This window comes from Octopus sinensis, linkage group LG18, assembly GCF_006345805.1.
Source record: "Octopus sinensis linkage group LG18, ASM634580v1, whole genome shotgun sequence".
Taxonomy (NCBI): domain Eukaryota; kingdom Metazoa; phylum Mollusca; class Cephalopoda; order Octopoda; family Octopodidae; genus Octopus; species Octopus sinensis.
The window spans coordinates 29722931-29750883 of NC_043014.1; the positions used below are offsets into that span (position 1 = coordinate 29722931).

General features: G+C 34.4%; 1 protein-coding gene across 1 annotated transcript in view; it reads left to right on the forward strand.

The window, feature by feature from the left end:
* Positions 1 to 27953, forward strand: part of LOC115221517 — a 180202-nt gene that overhangs the window by 28083 nt on the left and 124166 nt on the right. Inside the window, exon 3 of the transcript XR_005002862.1 lies at positions 5247 to 5294. The gene's annotated coding sequence lies outside the window, so the exon portion shown is untranslated. The remainder of the gene's footprint in view (positions 1 to 5246; positions 5295 to 27953) is intronic.

The window sequence follows — 27953 nt, forward strand, 5'->3', positions numbered from 1 at the left end:
TTTACATTTAGGTTATATTTGAAGAGTCAACAATTTATTATCTCTCTGCATCTCAATGTCTTGTACTGTTTGTGAAATCCAGTATTCTCAACTCTCTCTAACTTCTTTACCCTTTTCCTTCACCATGCATCATCCATTTGTTTTTATATGTCCTTATCCATGCAATTATTTTTACATTATCTAAGTTTTTCCCTTAATTCATTCCCAAACACCACAATTGAAACACTTGAAACTTTACATCACTGCATAGAATATTTGCAAACTTCATGCTTTTTTCTCTTTTATTAATTAGCTAAGTAAACTTATTATATAGCTTTTTTGTTTGTCCTCTGTATATAATGATCTTATTTTCCTTCCTTCTTTCCATCTCATATACTTTATAACATTTGTGACTGCACTATTTCAACATTCTGTTGCCAGCTGTTAGGTGAGATTCCTGTTCCAGTCACAGCACTATTAGTAAGTCACCTAGAAACACCACTGTGTTCTAAACCATTGGAATTTTCTTTATACAAATAATTATTTTATTGAGTGGAAACTGGCTCTTACAGAGGCAGCCTTTTTGCATGCCCTTCTTTCTAATATATAATCTATAACAGAAACATGGGCTTCTCTTTTGTAATTAGAAATCAATTTTATCCTTAGTTCTCACGAAAATGGCTGGCAACTAGTTGGCTGTTTGGTTTCTAGATCCATGATATAAGTAAATTTTCTAGTTGCTGTGATGAATTAATGGAACAGATGAGAAAATTGGCAAGTTCAGAAAAGGAAATTTCATTGTAGCTACAGTGCAAGTGGTTACCGAAGACCTTGGTTCTACAATGGTCCAGTTTCTGAGTGGGTTTGCTCACCGAGTGAAGTTTTGTCCTGTAGAACTGTTATTCTTGAGTAGCTCCAATCAACTCTGCCTTATGACAGCAAATGCTTGGCAGTAACCTATAGGTACACCTTCCTGATTTTATTTTTAATCTGGTTTAAGGTCTTGTATACTCCTCTGTGTAGTCTTTGTTGTGGTATATGGTTTGCTATCCAGTCAAGGATACTGTGCTACATGTGATTTATTGAAGTGTTATATATGCTAAATTGGACTTTTAGTTTCCCCCCCCTCTCTTCTTATTTTTAATAAGTTTGATACACAAATATAAGTTTGTGTTTTCCAGTGTTATGTTAGGAGGAGTGATATTGGTAAGAAAAGAACTGGTAGCTTCTAATATATACCTAAAAGTATCCGGAAACATTCTCTGTGGGACAAGCCCGTTTTTAGTTCTGGCTTCTTCCACTAGAAGCAACCCTCAGACATCAGTCTGCCAACCAGTGCCATCGGGTAGGGTCATACTGCCACATGGTGTGTCTTTGTTTTGCAGTACTTCTCCCTTGTTCATCAATTTTTGTGATGGCTGAAACAAAGAAGCAGTGTGCCTCCATCGAATTCTGTTTTCTGCTGGGGAAAACAGCAGCTGAAACAGTTGTCATGCTTCAAACAGCTTACAAGGATGCTGCCATGAGCAAGACACAAGTTTACAAGTGGTTTCCACGCTTTAGGAATCGTCACTTATTTGAAGACCAACCTCGATCAGGACAACCATCAACCGAACAAATGAAAACATCACAAAAATTCATGAACTGATCTTGAATAACTGTCATGGAATAACTGATGAACTTGTTGATATGACTGGTGTGCCCTGGAGCTCCAGCTAAGGAATTTTGAGCAAGGAGTTGCGAATGAAAAGAGTTGCAGTAAAATTTGTGCCTCTCTTGCACATGGAAGATCAAAAACAGTCATGACTGAATGCATGTTGTGAACTGAAACAACATTTGAAAATTGATCCAGACCTTTTTTAAGGTTATCACTGGTGACAAAAGCTGGTGCTATGGAATTTACAGATGTGGTAGAGACAAAGAAAAAAAGGACAGAGGTATTGAAAGGCATCACATTGCAAGAGTTCCAGCACAGCTTCGAATGAGCCTGCTTCAAATGAGGAATATTTTGAAGATGATAAAAATGTAAACATGTAAAACTAAGTGAATGAAATAATATTGCAAAATTCCAGTTTCTTTTGGGTACCCCTTCGTATTTGGTTTGGCTATATTAAGGAATCTCAAAAAATGTGATAGTACTATCATAGCTATTGAATTTTGTGTTAACATACTATGGAAATCGTATGTACATTGTTTGAAAAAGCTGAGAAATTTGACAAAATCTTGTAGATTTGTATTCGCAAAGCCTTGGAAATTTTGTTATAGTCTGTGGCATTGTCTTGACTTCTTAACCAATATTTGGCGTAGGTAGCTGAGTGGATTGTTGAGTATATTTATATATTTGATCAGTAGAGGGTTGAATTAAGAATTGATCCCTATGATTGGTAGCATGGTGTGTAATGGAAGATATCTAATTAATGTGAGAAGTTAATAAGTAGCATGTGTTGAATGCTGGTAAAATGCAGTCAAACAGACTAGAAGTTTCTTTCTTTGAAGAGCAATATTTGATGTTTGAGTCTGTGGATAAGTGATGTGATGCAGTTTGGTTTAGTAGGATTTTGGATTTGATTTGATAATCTAAGATAGGTATGAGACTTGATGCATTTTACATATGTTTATCACTTCATTATGGAACATTGTTTTCCTTTTTACTCCTACTTTAGTCTTTGTGAGAAAAAGCATGAAAGCCTAAAAGTGATAAGTGTTTTGTTTAAACAGTTACTGGCTATTAAAGTAGTTGGGCAATTTAATCCAAGTGGCAATTATTCAAGAAGTGGAATACTTTAATGACTATTACTTCAATTCCTGTTGCAATATGTTACTCTTGCAAAGCATTTTTTTTTTGTATGTGTAGAAAATAACATTCTTTTAGTGTTAAGTATCAGCAAAGACTAACATTGTCTAAACCTTTTTATTCACTATAAACATCACACCCTACTAATCAGGATCTTCCTTATTGTACTAATTCAAAAAGATCAACAGGCCTTCTTAAGCCATAGGCTCATAAAGCTGGTTTCTCAGATTCTGTGGTGTATATATCCACCCCTCTCTTGAACAGGACACCAGTCTGTTGCAGTATTACTCATTTTTACCAGCTGAGTGGACTGGAGCAATGTGAAATGAAGTGTCTTGCTCATGAACACAACACATCACCTGATCTAGAAATCAAAACCATAATTTTACAATCATGAGTGCAACAACCTAACTACTAAGCTACACACTTCTAAATAGTACTGATTACATTACCCAAATGTATTATTGTTTCAGATGTGTGTTAAATTTGACTAAGTCAGTGTTACACTTGAAATGTAGGAGCTCTGATAACCATATTGCTGTCAGCACTACCCTCATGGTGTATATATTCTAGAAAATAGGTTATTATAGGCTATACTTTTGTAAACATTTTGTAAATATTTAGTTAGATTGAAACAACAAAAAGTCCTCATGATTAAAGTTTTCAGCTTTAAACAGAATATCGTTTAATTATAAATTAATGTTACTTTGCTTTATCTTATATATAATGAATCTTTTTTTTTTTCTGTTATAACTTTGACAAGCTGAATAATTTATGTCCTTGGAGGATTAAGTGTTGCAATGATAAAGGGTAGATACATGTATAAAATATTACCAAAGTTATATACTAGTTAAATTAGTGTTAACATACTAAATGCAAGGTGCATTTTAAAGCTAATTCAAAGTAGCTTTAAAATGAATGATTTTTTTCTTCCTAATATATCTGCAAGTATGGGAGAAAAGTATGGGCATATTTTGGTCTTATTTTGACCTCATCATAGAGAGCACAACCTTCACACTACTGTATGGGGGTAGTGAGGAAAAAGAACATGTAAATGTGCAAGGTTGTGCATAGATTAGTGTTAGGAAATAGAATTGTAATGAAAAGTTACATCAAAGTAAAATTCTTAGATATTTATCACTTGTTTAATGATTTAGCACTATTCTTTCAGTTAAGAATTTGTTCATAATTTACTGTACCAAACCCCTCAAATTATTATTTCTATTATTACTATCAATAGACTTACTTCTCCTTTCTTAAACCTTACTATTAAATACAACTTACCCAAACTTCATAATTTTTATAATCCACTTGTTAACGTATGTAGCTGAAGAATTGTATGATGTAGAGGCTAACATTTCTAAGATAGGAATTCAAATGTTAGTCTCTGTTCCAAGATGTATCTCACAGATGCTCTTGGATGCATCATCGGTGATGTTTATGGGTCTTTCAACACCAGACTCCAACTGGAGAAAGACATTAGATAGCTTGCATGCTATCTAATGGCTTTCTTGGCTAATTCAGTAATGGAATGTATGGGCCTTCTTTTTGCTGCAGCTGTAACTCCAAGCCTAGTTTGAGTTTTGCAGAGTGAATGCAACATAAAATTCCAGCAGCCTATTTCAATTAGCTTGCAATGAGCCCACTATCCTTGGTTTCTGTGCTGCTCTACTAGCTCAGAGTATTTGGCAAGATTTCTTTCATCAGTTCTTCCCAGGGCACAGTCAATTCCTACATGAACACCTGTTTGGTGGATTTTGAGATGATAGCTATGTTTGGGAAGATGTCATTGGTATGATGTGCACTTGGAAACACTCAGATCCTCTCAGCTACCAATCTGGGGCTGCGGAAAGTAAGCACAGTTGTTGATGTTTCAGAAAACCAGGCTTCTCTCCAGCTTTGAGAAAAGTGATATCTCTTTCCTGGGATGATGTTAACTGGACTGAATAACAGTTGTTACCATCCGTGCAATCATCTTGATCTCCTGGCCATGTCACCATTAACAGGTTTGTTAAGGCTTTGGGGCAGCTATTGAAGAGATGGTGAAGGGTCACTCTTTTAGTACATAAGGGACAGCTGGTGTTTTACTGCTATAAGTGATGAACAAATAAATAGACATCTATATTTCTTTTCTATTTCTTTTGAATTTCTTATAAATTTGTTTTTAGATTTTATAAAAAGTGAACAATTTTCACTTGCGATGTGATGTTTTTGATAAGAAATCGTGTTAGATAATGAAGAATGGGGATAGTATTGTTTGTCTTTCTGTTGGATGAACTTTTTAACTCACAATTTTTTATTTCCATTAAAGAATTTTATTTTAGGTATTGTTTTCAGATAGAAGCATTTACTAGTACGAGCTTAAGACAGTCTGTTTAGAAATTTACGCATGAATAACAATTTGTCCACTCTCTCCATCATATGAAATTGTTTTAGATGAAATATTTTATCTTCATTTTTTTTTCCTTTTCAGCTTGTACCATTTCATGCTTACAAAAAGCAGAAAACCCAAGGGTAAATGGTAAGTTCAATATTTTTCACATTAAACTTTTTTGCCACAGTAACTTAATGATGTATTTGATTTCATGTTAAAAGGATAGCTTTTTTTTTTTTTTTCCTGCTCCCATTGTTACAACCTTTTCTACTTTAGGCTCTACTTTAACAATCCTCCACCCCAGTTATAAGTGATATAAAATTACATTTCAAGATATTCTTTTTAAATTCACTCCACTTTCTTTTTAATAGTTTCTTAATTTCACAACAAATGCATTTTCAATCAGTCAACATTTGCTTTCAGAATTTCTTTTGGCTTTTTATATTTAAGTTTTTGCTTTTTATTTTCTTTCTTTTTTTTATCACTGGTAATATTGTTTCAACAGATTAGAATAATTCTATGATGTACTCTTATTTCTCCTAAAACTATTTCTCTTTTATATTACTAAAAATTTATTGTGGGCTGCAATTAGGAAAAGTAGAATCTCACTGTTTTTATATTGGAATTTAATAGATCTGAACTTACATCATATTTCTTGAGAAATTATGTTAATATTAAGAAAACGTAAAAAGCACTTGAGAGCATAAGATATGTTAAATCCATTTGAAATTGACAGGAAATATTTGTTCCCAATGAAATAAATAATTCATCATTCCATATATCGTTGAGTCAGGATTAATGACAGAGTGAAGTAGTAGTAGTTATTGTTGAATAACCTTGAGCTTATCAGGTGGGAGACGAAGATTAATTGCAAAGAGTGGATGGCCATGGTTTGAGAGCAAAATCAGACTGTGTTGTAATAAAAAAAAATTTTTTAAAAACCCTAATGGTTTTGTTTTTATTCAAATTTTGGACATTTCTCAACTGTATAATTTAAGACTTATTACCTTTGGGGGTTTCTATATGCAGTTAATTTATTCCTTATTACTTCTCATGGTTTAAATACGACTGAAATACATGTAAGTTCAAATTTTGATCTTATAGAGACTGAAGTGATTATTAACTGAGGGTTCTTAAATAAATAGATATTTACAGTAACTTAATAAATATCGGTGGTGAAATCAGTTGTAACAGTAGTTAGCATAGAATGGTTGACATTAGTTTCTCTTTTCAATTTAAATTACATTATTTGTCATACTATAATAGTGAAAGTTTGCGCTTCAATCAGTTTGCATATACTTTTTTTCTTTTGAACTGTAGCCAAGCTGGATCCTTATCTTCTAGGATTTTACCGGGTCACATCAATTTCTGATACCACTTATTTTATTGATCTCTGTTTGTCAAATGAATAAGTTCCTTTTTGATGTAAAAGGATTCAACTCGATATGTTGTTTTAAACTAGTGCTTGTGGACACAGACACACATGCACACACACACACACACACACACACACACACCATAATTTCCATCTACTAAATTATTTTCATAATGTATTGGTCAAGCTAAGACTACAATGTAAACTACCCATAGCCACAGACATCTTAACCACATAGCTATGCCGGCTCTCTATGTGATTCATGCAATCATTGTAACTTTACAAATATTCACAGTAAATGTTAATCTGGAATAATGTATATGCAATGTATATAATCACATTTAATCAGCCCACATCTCCATCTTTAGTCATTCTAAAATATTTTTATTATAATGGAACTTACGTAAATATAGTTATATGTAACTGAAATAATGCTAGCAATTTCTATACCACCTATTGCACCTTCTCTAAGTAACTTATACCTCACGCCATCTCATACACCAACCTTCATTCTGAAAGAATGAAAGAGAAAGTGTAAAAGAAGAGAGAAGAGTTGTTTATTGGCAAACAAGACTTTTTACTGGTCTCAATAAGGGAGCCATTGCATGGTTGCTTGATCTGCTGGAAATTGCAACCAGAATTTTAAATTACATCCTTCTATCTTCAATAATGTATTGGAAATGTAGTCTTGATGAGCAAAAAGACAGAATAGTCATGATGAGAATGTCTTTTATTTTAGGTCTGTTTGATATAAACAATAACAGCAAGTATCTTTGCATTGAATCAAGTTTACTTCTAGTATTTAGAAATAGTAGCAAAATTTCCCTCAACACACACACTACCAGCTTAAATTAGGAAAGGCAACGTTAGATTATGTAGACTTGTATATGAAAAAAAGATGAAGTAATAATGACATAAACTAGGAATAAAAGTATATGCATTTATCTGTTTAAGAATTTACTTTCATTTAGTCTAGATATATTTATCTCCCTTGTTAAATAAACATAACTAAACTTATTTCTTCAATATACTGATGGAATGTAAAATTCTAGATTTTCTTTTAAACCCTGCAAGTCCCTCTCTCAGCTTATTTCTTTTCGTGCAATGTGTGTGTGTGTGAGACAGAGAGAAGTGGGATTTTAAAAATATTTTTCTGATAGTTCACAAAATGTTTTGGCTACATTTTCAAATATGGTGCATGGTAAGAATAATAATTTATCACCCTAACTATGTACACACTCCTGTATTTTGTGTATGTGAACAATACAGCTGTAACGAACCTCTAGTGCTTGTTCAGGAAATGTTAGCAGTAACTGCCGCACTAAGTTTGTGTGTAATGTCAGACGGAGGAAATAGAAATAATACTTATTTATCAGCTATGTTTCTTAACTATCAGACTCTATGAAAACTTCTATGTAAACACTTGATCTGCTAAAAATAGTGGCCAAATTTCTCTGAAGTTACATCCTACCATCTTTAAAAAGACTTAGTGGGTAATGGAATCTTAGAATACTATGTCTGATTTAAAGATTGGATGGTCATAGCTGGAATGTCTTTGTTATAAGTCTGTTGGATTAGTGTTAAACCTAAGGCTAAAGAACAACACTTAACAATCAATTCATACTTTTGACCCATGTCATATTCTTGTCTCTCTTATAAAGAAATTAATGGGTGTAATGTAGTCACTATTCTTATAATCTTTTAAATTATTATTATATTATTTATCCAGTAGACGACAACTAGTAAATCTTCTAATTTGCTGCCAATACATTATTATTGATTTGACAAAGAATATCATTTTTTGCTTGAATCCTTTTGCCCATTTCAAATTTTTCATTTTGTTATGACATCACGGCAAATAAATAAATTTCAGGATTTGAGCATTGTTTAAAAAATGTCAAGGGTTACAAAAGAATTGTCAATAGATATGTGACTGGAGTTCTTACTGATTTAGTATTTATCTAATTCAAATTAACTGTTTTTAACTCTTTTGATTTCAAGGGCTGAATTTATGAAGTGTTCTCTTAGAAAGAAGCTCTCATACTTTGCATGTATTTTGTTGAAATCTAGTACCAGCTGGTTACACTTAGCACATGACTATTTATATCTTTTATAACTGACCTCCATCTGGGAGCCAATCAACTGCTCTATTGATTTGTGTGTGTATATGCGCATGCATAAACATGCACACACACACACATACTCACATACATGCGCTTTCTATTATTTTCAAAATTCAAGCTGTGGCATGTTAATTTAACTGCATAAAGTAATATAATGTGGTCTTTGCGATTAACTGTCAGTTTTACATTATTGCACTTACTTTCTTCTAGTATTTGTTTATTTATTTTATTTATATTTTGAAACATTTTATTATTTTAGGTTTGGTTTTTATTTTGTTAAATATTCCCATTTTTGGCTCATAATTATGCTGATGTTTGACCATGATGTCTAACTTTTTAAATTCCAATCTACCTCCAACAAGCCAGATTTTGGTCTAATTATACCTTTACATTAGAAGGCTGCATCGGCCCAGTCTGATCTGGCAGTGTTTCTACTGCTGGATGCCCTTCTTAACGCCAACCACTCCGTGAGTGTAGTGGGTGCTTTTTACGTGCCACCGGCACAGGTGCCAGACGGAGCTGGCAAACAGCCACGGACGGATGGTGCTTTTTACGTGCCACCGGCACGGGGGCCAGGCGAGGCTGGCAAACGGCCACGGACGGATGATGGTGCTTTTTACGTGCCACCGGCACGGGGGCCAGGCGAGGTGGCAGTACAAGTTAGTCACTGATCTGTCAGGTTTTCTTCCATTCAAACTTATTCCCTTCATATATCCTTAAAAGGAAAGAAAGTTACATGATAGGAATTTTTGTTTTTTTAAAAGGAAATGTTCTTAAACCTTTTTTAAAAACTATTGTAAGATATAATGTACAAATGAGTGGAATAATCACCAAATATATATATACTAATTGAGATTAGGAGAGTTATTTAGATTCACCCTGATCAAAAGGGGTGGTTGTGACTATAAGATGGTGGTGTTATCAAGTAAGTATAAAGTGAAAGTAGTGAAAAGATCTAGGATAGGTGCAGTCATAGCTGTGTGGTAAGAAGTTTGCTTCCCAACCACATAGCACTTTGGGTATGTCAGTCAAGGTCCTGTGGGAAACTGAAAGAACGTGTATCTTAATGTTTATGCTTATGTTCCCCACTCCCTGTTTGACAACTGGTGTTAGTTTGTTTATGTCCCTGTAACTTAGCAATTCAGCATAAGAAACTGATAGAATTAGTATCAGGCTTTTAAAAAAAGTATTGAAGTCGATTCACTTGACTAAACCCTTCAAGGTGGTACCCCAGCATGGCCATAGGCCAGTGTCTGAAACAAGTAAAAAAAAAGGTTTAGAGAAAAGAATGCAATTGTAATTAGAGCATATTCTTTATGTTTAAATTTAGAAGTAGTAGGGATTTACTTAGATGTTTAATACTAGTCCAATAGGTTTTTAAGTATTTCTTGCTTGGTACAAACAAAATATCAAACTACAAAATGGAAAAGCTTTATTCTTGGTTAAATACTGAGAAACTAAGCACACACAATAAAGGGAGAGAATTAGGCAATTTAACAACATTGTCTCTTGGTTGCTGTTTTGTGTACAAGTTAATCACTGATCTGTCAGGTTTTCTTCCATTCAAACTTATTATTCCCTTCATATATCCTTAAAAGAAAAAGGAAAGAAAAAAGTTACATGATAGGAATTTTCGTTTTTTTAAAAGGAAATGCTCTTAAACCTTTTTTTTAAACTATTGTAAGATGTAATGTACTAATGAGTGGAATAATCACCAAACTTGTTAAAAATATATATTCTGTAATTACTTTGGCTTTTGATTTTCTTTTAAAATGATTAAAAGTAGCTTAAATATGAAATTTTATAAATCAGTTACTCTATTTTAATGGTATAAGATCTTAAGCTATGCACTTTATTACAATCTGTTGTAATAATAATGACTGGACCTGTCAATCTGTCATGCACACATATGCTGGTGCATGTGCACACATGTATAAGCTGGTGCATATGCACACAAACACACTATTTCATTGATCTCTGTTCTGTCCATGGTATTGTATCTGCCAGCACAATTCTCTCTCTCTCTTTGTCAGTGTGTGTACATTGTTAATCATCTTTTAGCAAGGTGGAAAGGTAGTGCTCATGACCCTTTACAAGGTCTTTGATAAGAGAGAAGAAAGGCGTCATCAAACAAGAGATGTGACCAGAATGCTTGCAATGGAGTTAACTTCTAGAGGCACTCAAAGCTCAAGTGGTATTGAGTCTACCACCCAAATGTAGGATTTCAACTCAAATTGTAGTTCTGGAACAAATACAAGCAATCCATCCTGATGTTCTTACAGTTCTACTAATCCATTACTCTGGATTGCTATATTTTTTTTTTATTTCATTTTTATTTTTTATTGACTCAAAAGAAGATGAAGGGTGAAGTTAAACTTGATGGCATTTACGCTCAGTGCAAAGAAACAGAACAAATACTGCAAGACATTCTATCCAATTCTCTAACAGCTGTACTAATTCAACTAATTCAAAACACAAACACACAGGTACCTTGTAGCATTCATTCTGACCCTTTGCGATCAATATTATCTCTCTCTCTCTCTCTAAGAAATTGACTGTGGTTTAGTCTGAAGGTATGTGGAGAAGGAGGCGTTTTTTCAGATTTAGATCCCCAAGAAACATTATATATTATGACTAGTGCTATCTTAAGGTAGGTGCTCTGGCTGTTGCAGCACCACACCCCAGGAGGTATATGGGCCCATTAATATAATTTGATTAAATATCAGTTGTAGTGAGATGGAGCCTACTTTTTGGGGTACACAGCACCTTGGCTTAGAAGTATGTTTATAATGTTTTGTGTGTGTGTGCACATGCACAATATTATTCATTTAGTTCATTAAACAATATTTTTGTTACATAAATTTATTTATAACTGTTTGCAGCTGTTGGTAGTAAAATAAAATTGAATGTGGTTCTGCCATTAGTGCACCTGAGCACCGTATACAATAAGTTCATTATTATATTACACAGCAGTCTGTTTTCTATTCTAATGATTCATCTTGAGATTTATATGATAGTTGTTAACTAACTGATTACTCACAAAACTGGGACTGTTCCCACTGACAGTAAATCACATATATACAGTTTTATCAAGTTAAACAGGCATCCAAACTTTAAATTACAGAATTGACTAAACAAGTATTCTTTAACCATTGATTTAGGAGAAAAATTTTATAGCTGGTTTAGCCTTTCCATTACTAACTACTGTCTCATGTAGCAACATTTACAATTACTTTTCTAGTTGAACTGAGAATAATATTTCTCAGCCAAAGACAACAGCTGTAGAACAGTACACACATAGATAATTTTATATTTTTGAATAAGTCCAAGACAGTTTTGTGTCATATATGTATGTGTGCTGACGTTTCGAATGACTCCAGCTATAAAAACCTTGCCAAAACTGATCTCACCTGTGCTTGTGCTACATAAAAAACACTTGGTCCACTCTGCTGGGTGGTTGGTATTAGGAAGGGCATCCAGCTATAAAAGCCCCACCAAGACAGACACAAAAGTCTGGTGCAGGTTCCTCTCAAAGCATCCAATCCATGTCAGCATGGAAAGCAGACATTAAGTGATGATGATGGTGTGTGTGTGTGTGTGTATATATATATATATATATATATATATGTTTGTGTGTGGTGTGTATATATATATATATATACTTACTTTATTTAAAAGCAGCAGAAATTTAACAAAAGCTGTTACTCAGAGTTTCACGTTCCCGTTCGTCGGACAGTTTTGTTAAAATAGAACCGAGATGACAATTCTATCAAGACTAGTATAAACGTTACACCTTTAAAAATGGATTTGTTTGATTTGTCCTTTCAGATAACAGTCATATAATAAATGAGTTCAATATAAAATTATAAAAATCGAGGAAAAACCTTAAATCAAAGATTTGATTCAAATACATATTGTCATTAATTATGTTGAAATTAAAATCATCATCATCATCGTTTAGCGTCCGTTTTCCATGCTAGCATGGGTTGGACAAAATATATTTAAATATTTCACAACAGTACATACTCATACTAAACCTTCAATATACATGTATACATCAAAATACACAGATAGATGTGCGCAGACCACATACATATACAGACATATAAATACAAGACAAAAATATACACACAAATACATGTACACATATGTATAGGCAATCTTGCTCGCATGCAAAAAATCACTTGGTGTTTACATATAAACTATAAGCATGATCTAATTATCTCAGTATATATTAAATCTTTGTTTCATTCTGCAAGTTGCCTCTTTCCTATTACTGAGCAACATTCATGATATCATTTTATGTCATTGAGTTCAGGCTATCATTTTAAATTCTACTATCTCACTACTTAGCTGGGATGAAAACATAAAGTAAAAGCTAATAAGAACTTCAATTTTATCCGTACAATATTGTGATGACTAAGTTACTGAACATTGAACTAAATTTCATTCAGCAGTGACTCAACGGTTACATGTCAACTTAACCCATCCAATGCACAGTTTGACAACCACTGATATAGAGTATATAGCTTTGTTTAATATTACTCTAGGTTTAAATTCTCTGCAGACAGATTTTCTTTGAAGAATATCAGTTTTATTTGTGAACGTTGTAACCTTTACCCAGGATTAAAAAAAAAAGAAGCAATTACTTTCATGATAATAAGAATTTAAGCAGTATATTTTTTTAAAATATCAATATTTCAATAGCTTTCAGAAAAAAAGCTGTTTAACATAACAACTAGAGTTTCATAATTGATTAAAAGTATTTGTTGGAATGCGAAATATGTAAATTTAGTGAATATAATATTTACAAAAATGGAATTGCTATATCTCACATGCATACATGCACACACTCATGAAGAATCAATGTTGTGCAAGAGGTAATCCAATGGTATAACATAATTCAAGAATTAAAGTACTCCAAAGTATTGGTCAGATTAACGATATGGCTTAGTGGTTAAGGTTTTGGATTCATGATCATAAGATTGTGGTTTCAGTCCTTTAACTGGGTACTGAATTGTATCCTTGGCCAAGGCACATCATTTCATGTTGCTCCCGTCTACTTAGTTGAAACTGAGTACCATCCATCCAACTAACCAACCAAGTGTTGGCGCAACCCTTTCTCCCATTAGCTGTCACACCTTCAGTGTTCCACTGTGACAAGGGAAGAATGGCAAGAGGGAGTTCTGTGTCTGCTTGTAACTACATAAGCACCAAAAGAAATTACCAGAAGTCTGATACAATCAATCAAGTCATACTAGCTTGCAGATGACAGTTAAGCAAAACATGTGTGATCATGTGTGTGTAATCATCATCACCTTTATGACCCATGCTAACATAGGTTACAGAAATTATTGAAACAGATTTTTTCTACAACCAGATGCCCTTCCTGTCATCAACCCTCACCTGTTTGCAATCAAGTTAATAATTTCCCATGGATGACTAGAAACAAATAACATCACTTGTATGACAGTGGTACTTATGTATAGTTGTCATGTGATGTCGAGACAACACACATGCACGGTGAGCTTCTTTCAGTTTCCATCTACTATATCCACTCACAAGACTTTAGTCAGCTCAGGTCTCAGATAGAAAACATTTGCAAAACCACATAGTTGGGAAGTAGTCTTCTCAACGACACAGCTTCACCTGCATTTACGGCCATAACTCTGTGTGTGAAGGACACTTCTTGCTTAGATGTCGCAGTTTTGCCATGGTTTCTATAGTTGTATATCCTTCCTAACATTAACCGTTTTACAGTGTGCTGGCTGCATTTTTTTTTATGGCACTAGCACTAGAGAGGTTGTTATACTTTTGGCAAGACTAAAGAGTTTTTCTCAATTGTGCATTGTCTCTTCTAGATTTGCCAACCATTTTACAGTACCTGACTGTACCAATACTAATGAGGTCACCTTGTAACTCACAAGACTTTAGACTTGTGAACCCTTACAACTGAGAAGGAGAATGGGAGAGAGAGCATGACTTTTGTCGATATGGAATGAGGTTAAAGTATGATGAGAGGAAACGATTTATTGTTGTGAGAAGGTAGTAGTGGAGTGTGACAAAGGTAACAATGTTGAGTGTCAGGTTTTAGAGAATTAGAGTTACAAGGATGATGGACTCAGTTGAATAGGAGATCATTGCTGTCCCTCATAAAGATAACATGTCCAAGAAATTAAATAGAAGAGAGTGTAGTAACAGAAGTATTTAGAAGAGTGGGTGAAAGTTGCAAGAATGTGGGTGATGGTTAGAAATATGAGTAGAGGGGGTCTTAGCTAAATAGGAGTGGAGATGGTCTAAAGTAAATGGGAGTGAAGGTAGTTGATGGTAAAAAGAGATAAAGGTGGCTGATAGTAAATAGGCTTGGAAGTGGTCAATGGTAAATATGGTTTGGGTTGGTTGATGGCAAGAGTGAGAGATAACCAACAATAAGAATGACTCAGAGGAGAGGAAGTGATGACTGATAGTAATGAAAGGGTAATGTTATGTAGAAGCAGGTTCTGTTTTCGTTAATTAGTTTCATATTATGCAGATACAGGAGTGAATGAAGAGGGATGAACAACAGGAAAATGAGACGGGGAAGCAAATGTAGAATTACAGGAACATATTAAATGAGGGTCCCAAATATTAGCATGCCTATACACAAGTACTTTATCTTCATTATCATCATCATCTCTATTTTCATGTTTGTATGGATCAGATGACAATACGTTTTCTATGGCCAGATGTCTTTCCTGTTGCCAATCCCCACTTGTTTCCAAGTGAGATAATAATCTCCCAGTCTATCAGGCAACAAACATCTCAGACATGTTTACATAACATTGTATGAACAAGCCTTTTTGTTTACAAAGATTGTGCTGCATGTAAAGACCTGTCATGAAGCTTGGGTGTGCTTTCATGGTGAACTACAAGCAAACCACAATATTAGCAAAGCCATTATTTACAATCAACAAATGATCACATATGTAAGCAAGAGAAATATAATCTTATGCAAAAACAAACACACACAGACATATAATTTTTTGTACACATGCATGTGTGCACAATAGGTTTCTTTTACTTTCCATCTACCAAATAATTTACTCTCAAGGTTGATCACTACCATCATTTCCAACATTGCTTTCACCATGCATGCGCAGGTTCCATCTACTTCAAACACCTTGCATGTCTTTATATAGCTGTCATTTTCTATATGCTTCACTTGCTCATGGCAACAGTCTTATCTCTTGAACACTATATCTGATTTTTTTAGGCCTAGGTTTTCTCTGTACTTCATTCATGCATGGTGGCATAACATGTCCGACAGATCATTCTTGTTTAATTTCTTCCTAGTCTTTGCAAGTCTTCTACATTCAAGGCCAATATCTTACTGTTATGCAGTATTGCAGTTCATACCCAATCATTATAAAATCTGCATTTAACTTTGAAGGAGAAACATTTTGTTGACAACTGAGTTAATAGCTGCTTGGTCTTGTGCTAGTGGCACATAAAAAGCACCAACTGATCGTGGCCATTGCCAGCATCTTTTGGCCCCTGTGCCGGTGGCACGTAAAAAGCACCCACTACATTCACAGAGTGGTTGGCGTTAGGAAGGGCATCCAGCTGTAGAAACACTACCAGATCAGACTGGAGCCTGGTGCAGCCTCCAGGCTTCCCAGACCCCGGTCAAACCGTCCAACCCATGCTAGCATGGAAAACGGACGTTAAACGATGATGATGATGATGATGACTGGGTATGCTGTATAGAGGTCCTACCTACATTTTTCTGTATACCTGCCTAGGTCATACCCTTGAAATCAAAATACTGCCCATTTTTCTACTTACTAATACTTTAGTCTTTGCTCAGACAATTTTGAAGTCTTACACACCTAAATACACACACACCATCATCATCATCATTATCATCATCATCACTGTTTAATTTCCACATTTAATGCTTTCATGATCTGATGGAATTTGTTGTGGCAAAGTTTCTACAGCCACATGTTCTTCCTGTTGCAGCCCTCGCCTGTTTCCAAGCAAGGTAATATTTCCCCATTGCCAGATACAGCTTTTATGGAAGACTGGAAACAAACAACATCACCTATATGACAGTGATGCTTGTTTACATTTGTCACTTACTATCAAGACAAGGGTACAAGCAAATGCGCAGGTGCAAGCATGTACGCACAAACACACACTATATACAAATATACACACACACACATATCTGGACACAAGTGGTTGAACAAACAAAAGAAAATAACATTCAGCACATTTGGTTTGCTGCAGTTATATGTATTTAATAACAGTTTTTACTCAGCTCCACATTACTTATGGTTTTGTGAGCATAAGACACATTGATTACATCAGATGTTCAGAGAAGAGTGGGGAGAGTTTGATAAATTTAAAATTACTTTTAATTATACTTTTAATTATTTAGGTCTCCATTGTTCAGGTCACATGATTGTTTATGGTCTCAAGTGGTGTCAGTTATTGTTAAGTTCACATGGTGCAGACAAGATGTTTGTGTCAATTTGTCAACATTCTGCAGGAATATAAGTATTCAATGGCATCAATCCTTTACATTGGACACTGTACATAGTAGAGTAGGCAAAATGTTGGTGTCATTCGGTCATCATTCTATAAAGTGTGGTATCTTAGTGGCAGAAGCTATCATGTGGAAGGTGACCAATTTGATGATATTGTGTTACAAATGAACTTGCATGACCAACATGGTGCAGCTATATTCTCTACAAGCACCAGAAATTGTATAGTGTCACATGTGGGTCACGTGATACATCCAGATTATCAGTTCTTAAAGGCTTGAAGGTTATTAACAAAGCATATCTCTGGTGACAACAATTCTATAGGTAATTTTTTTTCCATTTAGGGATGTTGTGGGCTGGTGGAGTATGTACAGTTTTTCATGGAGGCAGAGTTGACAATTATGAGCTTTTAGGTATGTAAGGAGAGTGTCTATCAAGGATGTTCCACGTTGGGGAAGTAATTTTGATGGTCTGGAAGTCTCCAGATGAAACAAGACAGAGAGATGGAGTTTTCCCTGTCCCTTTACCTGAAGGAGTGCATGTATCTTCCTTTAGAGTCATTGGTTGTCATGCCCATGTAGTGTCTTGTAATGCTGTCAGATGGTGGATGGCTTGCTATAGATCATAGCTTTTCAGAGACAGGATTCTTACAATGGACAGTCAGTAAAATTTTGACACTTACCAGTTGAAATTTTGGGTGAAGACTGTGTGAGTATGTGTTTCCAATCTGGTGTAGTGTACAATGTTAGAAGCAATATTACTTGAGCATGAGTAGGTAACCATGACATTATGGGAATTAAAGATTTTATGATATCTATTTCTTCTTGGGAAATACTTTTTAATTACTGTTGAAAAACTCCTAGCTATCTTGGTCGAAACTTTTAGATTGATTGATAAGTTGAACTAAATTTCTTTTTCTAGCCTTCTTGGTTTGAGGATGAGACTTAGGCATCCTCCGTATTCACTAACTTCTCAATAGTTACTCCTTGTTATAGTGGAATGAAGTCTTGTTGGAGATCTCTCTGTCCACAAGTAGATAGAAGATTCTTCTATATAGGTTCATTGCTGGTGTTTGATTCTATCTTGACATCATATACTATCAATATTGCCTGATAATTACTACCTAGAAGGCAGTTCTCACAAATTCTGAAGTTGCATGATCTTTGGTGGCCAGCTGTTTGCATATTTCTTCCATTTAGTTTTGTGTGTGTTTATATATAAATATATGTGTGTGTGAGTATTATGTATGTATGTATATATGTATGGTGACCATATGGTGACTGAGAACAAAATGTTCTCCACAGGACTAACAGTGATTCCCATTTTTCTTTTTCTGAGTGATTTCAGAATCCTACTTGCCTGTTGCTTACTAACTCTTACCCTCTTAGTAATATGGACATGGAATGGTGCATCATTAGTCATATTGATTCCTAAGATCATGCATTAATTGTGACTCAGGGATTGCAGTGCCCCTCTTTCTGTGTATTTCGATTGCAGTCTGTCTGTGGGCTGATTGCAGAGTGCTTCAAAATTTTTTTAAGAATTAAACTTACTGATTTTTTTCTTCAGCTCACATTTGGGTCTTTCTATACTTTTGCATTACCTTCAGAATTTTTGGCTGTTTACAATACGTTTTTTGATTCAGCATAGTTCGTGTGAGTGGTTGACTGGATAACTAAGGACATGTCTCAGTCACCACAAATAGTAGTGGTCCCAGTATTCTTTGCTGGGGGACTTTGTTTAGAATTTATGTGTCTTCTCAGAGCATTGTTGGCTGCACCTGCCTAACTCATATCTTTTTAAAATGCAGTTACTCTCCTAGTTTTCCAACTATGAGGTCATGCAAATTGTGACATAACATTCCATGATCAACTTGTCAGAAGCCTTTGCAAAGTCAAGATACATCACAACCGCAATTAAATGTCTCGATGGCTGTTTCATTACTCAATCATAATGCTGTAGTAGTTATGTAAAGCTGCTCCCTCATGGATGGAATCTGTACTGTATGTTAGGGAGCAAGCCATTTTCTTCTCAGAACATGATCACTTTCCTTCTAATAACAAAGCATTCCATGGCTTAGTTGTGTGAGATCAGAGAGATGAGCTTGTAATATTTTGCTTCTGCTCTCCTTCCTCCTGTGTGGTTAGGGCATATTATACCTTCATTTAATTGTCTTAGAAGTTTGTCATATGCAAGGAATCTATAGTAAAGCATCTGCCATAGTTTTGTGAGAGCCTTATGTAAATAAGAATTGCTTCTTTCCTGTGCAATGTTGAAGAATTTATCAGGTTTATTTATTTGCATATCTCTCAGTGGGGCAGTGAAAACACTTTGAGATTATTTATTTTGTATGTCCTTTGATATGCTTTGGGGTCTGTATTCAATAAGCTATAGTGGCCAGATTTTGTATTGCTCCTTGGCAGATTCTCTTGCAAATTTGTTGATGGCCTTAGGGTTCATTTTCATATTTTCAACAGCCCTGGTTTTTCATCCACCCCCACTCCTTTTCAAAAGTGCCGCTTAGCCCACCCCTCACCCCCACAACCCACTCACATCGGTTTTTTTTCTGAAGAAAGACTTCTCAGTTGTTTAAATGATTTGAAACCTTTAAAGTTTGAATTGTGTGTGAGAGAGAGAGAGAGGAGAGGGTACACATGCATACATATACATGCACTCAAATTCATACACATGTATAAAATGATTAATTGAGGTATTTTCTTATCTGGTGTTACAGTTTAGGTAATAAGTGTTTTACCAAGCATGGTAAGAGTACATTATCTAGGTCAATGTACTCAGTGTCCATGTGTCATGCACATAGAGGTGATATTTCAGGTGAAAATCAATAGTCTACCTGGCTGGCTGTCCAGTCTAATGCAGAATGATAATCAGACATAAGGCAGGCAGCCAAGCAAGGCTGACTACTAAGTGGAAAAAAACGACCTTGTCATTGTAAAGACTGTCTGTTTCAGAGAAAAGAAAATAGCAAAGGAGTGGAGAGTGTTATTGATGTTAACTAGCTAGCCTGGCTTCTCTTGAATATTTACAAGGATCAGGCTAAATAAAGATTGAGTGTATTAGTTAATTAGTATCTGGAGGGTTATTTTTCTACACATTTGATGGAGTCTATGCCTTGGAGTTGCATGACTTTTTTATTTAAATATCACCATTACAGTTTCTTTCACATTTTTCTTACAACTTAATGATATCTGATGAAAAATGAGACAATACTTAGAAAATATCATATTTGTAACTTTTAATTATACTGGTTATGAAGTAGTTTTCCTAACATGTGAACTAGAATTATTTTAAAAATTACTGATATGTCTACATGTACATTCTTAATTTTAATTACAATAACTTTTAGTTTAGAAGGGTTGGATCGATCTTAAATTGATCAAACAACTATTTCTATTACTTTCAATTAGTGAAGAGATATTCAAAAGCTTTTAGGAACAAAATAAAATAGCAACAACAAAAAATTACAAGAAGGTAGAGAAGAAAAATTAGGAAGCAAGTTCATGAAAGGCATTGTGACTTATCTCATTTCATGGAACTAAAATCACTTTCTCCATGTAGGTAACATCACTTCAAATAACACATTACTTTAACAGGACTATCTAGTCAGTTTGTTTTTTCATGCCTGCTTTTTCTCAGTGTACCACAATTCAAAGCATTGAAATTTTTTTATATTTCTTCCTTATCGTGTAAAATTAACTTGTAGTAGCTTCTTTTTTTTCTTCTCCTAAAACCTTTCGGACATTATTAACATATATTGATGCAGACCTATCTCCAAATTAACATTGAACTGAATTTATAATTATAGATAATCTAGATGTACCTATTGTATGTACCATATGTTAATTAAGGTATGATGCTCACTGCCACTATTATCTATAATTTACAACTCCTTAATATCAGCAATTGATCATGCAAGTTTGCTCCTGAAGTTTGATACAAAGAAATAAGATTATATAAACTCTCAGTTTTTGATGCCACCAGTAGTTGTGTGAATAGCCAGAGTTTTAAATTGATTTTGCCTAGCAAGATTGGAACCTCATACTTGTATGTTCATATCATATCTATTACCCTTCTACAATTGGTGAAATGAGTAATGTGTGCCTGTATGTATACTAGTGTACACAAGTTATCAAAAATGATGACTGTTTTATTAATTATACAGGAAAGTACTTCTACTGAAAAGAAATTCAAGTATGGCAAGGGTAAAACCAGAATTTCCAATAACATTCTACATGGCAGGATGCTGCAAATCAAGGCCAGGAACAGCTATGCTATATGGGATATGGGAATGGAGTTTTCTGGATGGTGTAGATGACTGGGAGTGTGCAGCAGACCTTACAGGATCAGCAAAACAACCAGAAATCATCAGGCTTGAAGCTGGATATCATAGACCATTCCAATTCAACAGAGTAAATGATTGTTATTGAACTCACTGGGCTGTTTGAAGGCAGAATAGAAGAAGCACACATGTTCAAGACCAAAAAACATGTCCCAATCTGGCCAACAACCTGAGGAAGACACTTCCAGGTCAAGGTTCTTACTATAGGGGTTGGAGTCAGAGATTTTGTGGGTAAATCCGCTAATCTAATGAAACAAATCTCAGTCTCTAGGAAGAGCAGGACCAAAGCCCTAAATGCAATATCAGAGAGAGATGTTTCAGCTGGATCTGATCAAGAAACGATCTCCATACCTTTTGAAAGCAATATTTTTGTTTTAATGCTAAGGGAAGTAAATCTGAGTGAGTCATTGTAATAGCATTGACATTTCACTGCTACTATGACAACCAGCATTATTTCTTCATTAAATAAGTTTGAAAGCTGAGTTAACAAAAAGGAGTTACAACTATATGAAATCACCAGGTGGTTTAAATGCACAAGTCTCCAAAATCCAAGTGGCTAAAATGTGTCATCAGAAGTCATGACCTGGATGCTGCCCAGCCCCCTTAAAGTGTACGAAGATAAAGGCCAAAACACTTGCCTGAACAGGGTTTCTTCTCTGAAGACCTTCTGCAGTTCAGCTCCCTTGTGAGTTTCCTACCACTGTGTGTGTGTGTGTATTGATATTCATGAACAGTTATGCGAAGCTCTGAGTAACAATTTGTGAAGTTTTATCAGATTCAATAAAATAATGTGTGTGGTATGTAAGGAAACTGGGTGCGTATTCTCTGAGGAGTGGTCAGTACACTGAAATGGTTTGTGAAGAGACTTTCCTTTTTGTTTTCTACACGCTAAAAGCATAAAAGCTGCATACAATTAATGGTTTGTAATTTAGGCACAAAGCTGACAGTTCTGATGGGTAGGGATATTATTTGATACCATCAACTCCAGTACACTTGACTATGACTTTTTTTTTTTTATAAACCAGGGATGAGGCTGGGGAAGAAAAGCAAAGTTGATCTTGGTAGGATTTGAACTCAGAATGTAAAAACCAGAATAAATACAACTGAGCTTTTTTTCTGGTGCTCTGACAGTTCTGCCAGGCAAATAATAAAATTTATTAAATATAATAATTACATTTAATCCTGAAATATGTAGGTATAAGTTGAGCTTTTAATTTAGAACGTTGATCTAAGCTGATACAGCCCACAGTAAAATGAAGGAATGATGAAACAATACATTATCAATATCTTTTAAGTCCCATTTTTCTGAGTGCTAATTTCCTTCTTTTTTTGTCTTGTTACTAATCTCTTAGTTCATCCGCTGTTTGCTTCTGAATGAATATTCTAATTCCATAATTGATTTGTAAACTAATTTTGTTTTTTACAATCATTGATTTTTATTAACTTCAAAAATTCACTCTGAAAATGAAATACTACTCTTATAATTTTTAAATTGTTAATAACATCTTAGAATCCTTTTAATTTATACTTACGTTATTTGAAACTTCTTTCTGTTTTAATAAATAAAATTTAAGGAAACATTTTGTAAATTACATTAGAACAGAGCATTTTATTTATTTTACTATAATCTTACAGCAGATGGTATTTTAATAAAGTATTGTTTTCATAAATAACCCCACCCCCACATTTCCCATCTTGTTTTAAAGACAACACTCTTATTACTGTTTGTAACAGATCAGTGATATTTATAGCAAATCTTTCTATTCAATTAGCTTATTAGTGGCTTGATTTGGGGGGTTTTTTTGAGGGCCAATGTATGTAATCAAATACTCATTTTGATATTTGTATTATTGAACTATGCATGTGCAATTAGTCTAATGAGTTGCTAATCTTCTACTTTAAATTTTGTTTTACTTTAATGGCTTAGTGATAGCTAATTTCTTAATTGTATTACTGCTACTTTGCTGAAAAATTTGCTTTTTATAGATTTGAGAGAAATAATTTGAAAAGCCAACTTCTTAGCATTGATATGTCTGAACTCCTTTATGATTATTTAATAAGCTAGTGCTTTTGTCATGTTCGTGAATATATAGTTTAAACAAACTGCATGTTACAAGTATTATTCATATGTAGAAAAACAGACACAAAACAATGATTGTGCATTTAGAATAAAGTAAAGTTTGCTAAGTTGGATCTCTGACCTCAAAATTTTCAACATTAACTCCTTTATCAATTTTAAATTATCAGTAGTATTTCATTTCCATGCTTATATGGGTTTAATGGAAACTTGGACCATACTGCCTTTCCTGCGCGTATTGGTTGAATCCTTGTAATGCCAAGCACACTTCACTTTGCAGTTTGTCTTTAATGCAAGTTAACATTACACATCCAGTGAATCATGCTTGCTTATTTCTCACCACCCACTACAGATCTTCCATAGTGAATACCATCTATCTCTCATTATGTGCAGATGGTATTTTGATCTATCTGTACTTTGATCTTGCCACTGGAAAATGTTTTGCATGAGTAACACTTATCTAATACACTGTATGTTTTATTTTACATTGCCATCATTTCTTTCTTAGCTTTAATATATATAATTCCTTTGTTCAGTGGTTTTGGGATAACTCACATTACTTTGAATCAGTTGCTATTGCCTTTCATGGGAAAATTTGTATGTCGTACAAGTATTTTTTATAAAAAGAAGAAAACTTATCATAGATGGTATTAGAAAGCTGCTCTTTGTGATAACTCTGTTATAATTACCCTAAAACCTCTGCACTAATACAATTTACAGTTATTATTTACTATAAAGTTTCAACTGTTGAGCAAATTTTTTTCTTTTCTTCATCTTTTAAGAAAATGTAAACATATTGTACTCTGCATATTTTATTTCATTAACTGTTAAGGCTTGGGAAGATGGTCATTTTATTCAATTTCCCCCCATTCTCAGATATACTCCATTAGCATATTGTACGTAGCATTGCTGTGTTAATTTTTCCAGACAGATTTTCAGTATTGATATTTATCATAATGTTTTGTCATGTCCAGTAACCTGGTATTTGATGTCACGTCTTTTGTCTTCCTCTTGTGTGAATATCATCTAATCCTAGTGTGTAGCTCTTTTTCACCCAGCACTCATTACTATATGTATCATATGCCTATACCAGTGCACTGTATCCATTAACTAATGTCTTTCGTACCAATTCTCTCTCTCTCACACTCACACACACAATATTTATTTGTGCTTTACTTATTCTGATGTTTTCCTGGACTTCTTTTAAAGAACACATAAAACACTGACCAATGGGTTTCTGGACACAGTTGAGTCTATTTCTATTTATCCATAGTAAGTTGCTGTAAATGACCAATGGAATGTCAGTTCATGTACTTTAAAAATAAATAAAATATGTGATATCGTAAAAGGAAAAACAAAAATTCTCACCACTGTTTTTACTGTATTTACAACATTGATAACTACCTATACCTATGGATAGGTATCTTCATTCATTCATTTTAATGTTCACTTTCCCATGTAAGCATGGGTTAGATGAATATGTTATTGAGGTATTGTTTTATAGGCAGATACCTTTCCTTTTGCTAGCCTTTACTTTTTTCTCTCAAGTAAGGGATCTCTTATTCCACATTGCTTCAAATGCACAAAGTGAGTGGACAAGAAGTGCCATCATAACTTTTGAATAAGTGATCACAGAAATAAACAAACACAAGCGCATATGCACACAAACAGTTATACGATGGCTCTTTTCAGTTTCTGTTTACCAAATCCACTCACAAAGCTTTGATCAGCCAGAAGTATTAGCAAAAGTCACTTGCTCAAAGTGCCTATTACCACATGGTCAGAAAGCAAAATGCTTAGCGGAATTTCATCTCTCCTTATGTTCTAAGTTCAAATTCTGCTGAGGCCAGCTTTCCCTTCCATCCTTTTGGGGTTGATAAAATAAGTACTAGTTGAGCAAGGAGTCAATGTAATCAACGTAACTCCTCCAAAATTTCTGGATTTGTGCCAGAATTTGAAACCAATATGAAATTTCTTTACCATCAACATTTTAATGTATCTTACTGAATGTCAAACTGATGAAGAACTCTCTACATAACATTCAATAGAATCAACAAATGGTGCAGTGATTATGCATGCATCGGGTATTTCCTGATTATCTTAGTGTTTGTGGTTCTAGTTGACATTGTCACAAGGAAACTAAAATAGATTCCAGAGAACTATAACTACATCAGTCAGTAAAGAACCGAGAAATTATTCAGTTTTGACCTAGGCAAAAACCTGATTTAGGAGCAAGTATAGCTAGACAGCCTATTTGTATGACTCCTGCCTGCTCAAAATAAAAATCACTGTGTAAGATGCAACAGGACTTTAATAATCTGTTCTGTTAGCTTTTGATAAAAAATTAAAAACAGAATGTGTGCCAATAATTTTTGCATCATCATTTAGAAAATTTATTGTGAGAGCTTTATTTATTTGCAACCATATATTTTTTATCTATAAGTAATACACCAAAAATCCAGTAACAGTTTTGCTTGCATGTCAGTACATTGCCTATTGTGTGCATTTTCCTTAATATGAAATCTTGCCTATTCTTGATAATAATTTAAGATATGCCATTCAATAAAGTTTAAGCAAATTTGTTTATTATATTTCATACAGAGTTTATCTATGGGCTTCATTTGTGAGAGATATTTAGGTGGTATGCTGTTTTTCTTCCACTTACTCTGTTTATCTAGACCTACTGACCCAATCACAGTTATATCGTTAGTGTGCTTGTGCAGATACAAGAGTATATGTGGAGGTAGTGATGCGAGCAACTATAAATGTGAATAAATGAATAGATTAGAGAAGCTAAACTAAACAGATTTATTAGGCTAGACTCTTAAGAAAGCACATAGCACTTAACTGCTTCTTAGCATCGCAGTAGATTATGTTTAAATGACCTGGTCAAAAGCCACACAAATTACGTGTGGGAGGAGATTTTGATTATAAAATATTGCACATATCAAGAATAAGCAATAAAAAGTTGAAACTACTTCACAAGCAATGAAGTGTTTATCAATAATAAAGACAATTGAAATAGGTATAATTTATGGAATACGTAGAGATCTAAAAGTTCTCATTGTTTGTAGGTACATCAAATGTTAGTGATAGGTGATAGTTTGGTTACAGAAGTTGTATGTTTAAAAAAACACAAAGCAACTGTAGTTTTCCTGTTTTAAAATAAAACCTTTAGCCTTGATTAGTTAAATCTTTTATACATTATGAATCACTTTTGTAAATTTTAATGGTATTTCCATATGCTTATATCAAATTATTTTGAATCTGTTTCACCACAACTAAAATTGAGCTGTATGGAAAATTAATCAGTTGAAACCTAAGCTTTCATTCAGTATAAGTCTATTTATTTTTCAATAATCTGGTTTAGCAAAACAATCTATTATGTTGCATTTTTATCATATAGTTATCTATGACAAAACACTACAAATGTCTAGGTGTGTCTGTGTGGTAAAAAAGCTTGCTTCCCAACCACATGGTTCTGGGTTCAGCCCCACTGTGTGGCACTTTGAGCATGCATCTTCTACTATAACCTCAGGCCAACCAAAGCCGTATGATTGGATGTGCTAGACAGAAACTGAAAGAAGATTGTCATATACACACACACACCCCTGTGTGTTTCTTATGTATGTTTTATTAACAAAGAAAATAACTATCTATATAATGTAACATGGACATAAAATGTTGATGATAATGACAATGTATTGTCAAATCTTCAGCTACATGTAACCTTTGTATGTAATACTACTGGATAACTGTGTCTGTATATATTTGTTTCCCAGTCACCAACCTTCACTTGTTTTCCCATGGCTGGACATATTTGCAAAGAAGACTAGAAATGAATTACACTGTTTGTGCATATATCAAGAGAAGGTTGCTGAAGTACACATGTATGCATACATTCAACATCTTTCTTTAAGTCTCTGTCTACCAAATCTCCTCACAAGGCTTTGGTTGGACCTGTAGAAAACATGCTGAATGTGCCAAGCACTGAGACTGAATCTGGAGCCATGTGGCTGGGAAACATTTTATCCACATAGCCTGTCAGCCATGCTTGAATCATTAGCCTACCAGACAAAATGCTTAGTGGTATTTCCTCCAGCTTTAGGTATTTCCTCCAGGCGGCGAGCTGGCAGAAACGTTAGCACACCGGGCGAAATGCGTAGCCGTATTTCATCTGCCATTATATGCTCTGAGTTCAAATTCCGCCGAGGTCAACTTTGTCGTTCATCCTTTCGGGGTCGATAAATTAAGTACCAGTTACGCACTGGGGTCGATGTAATTGACTTAATCCGTTTGTCTGTCCTTATTTGTCCCCTCTGTGTTTAGCCCCTTGTGGGTAGTAA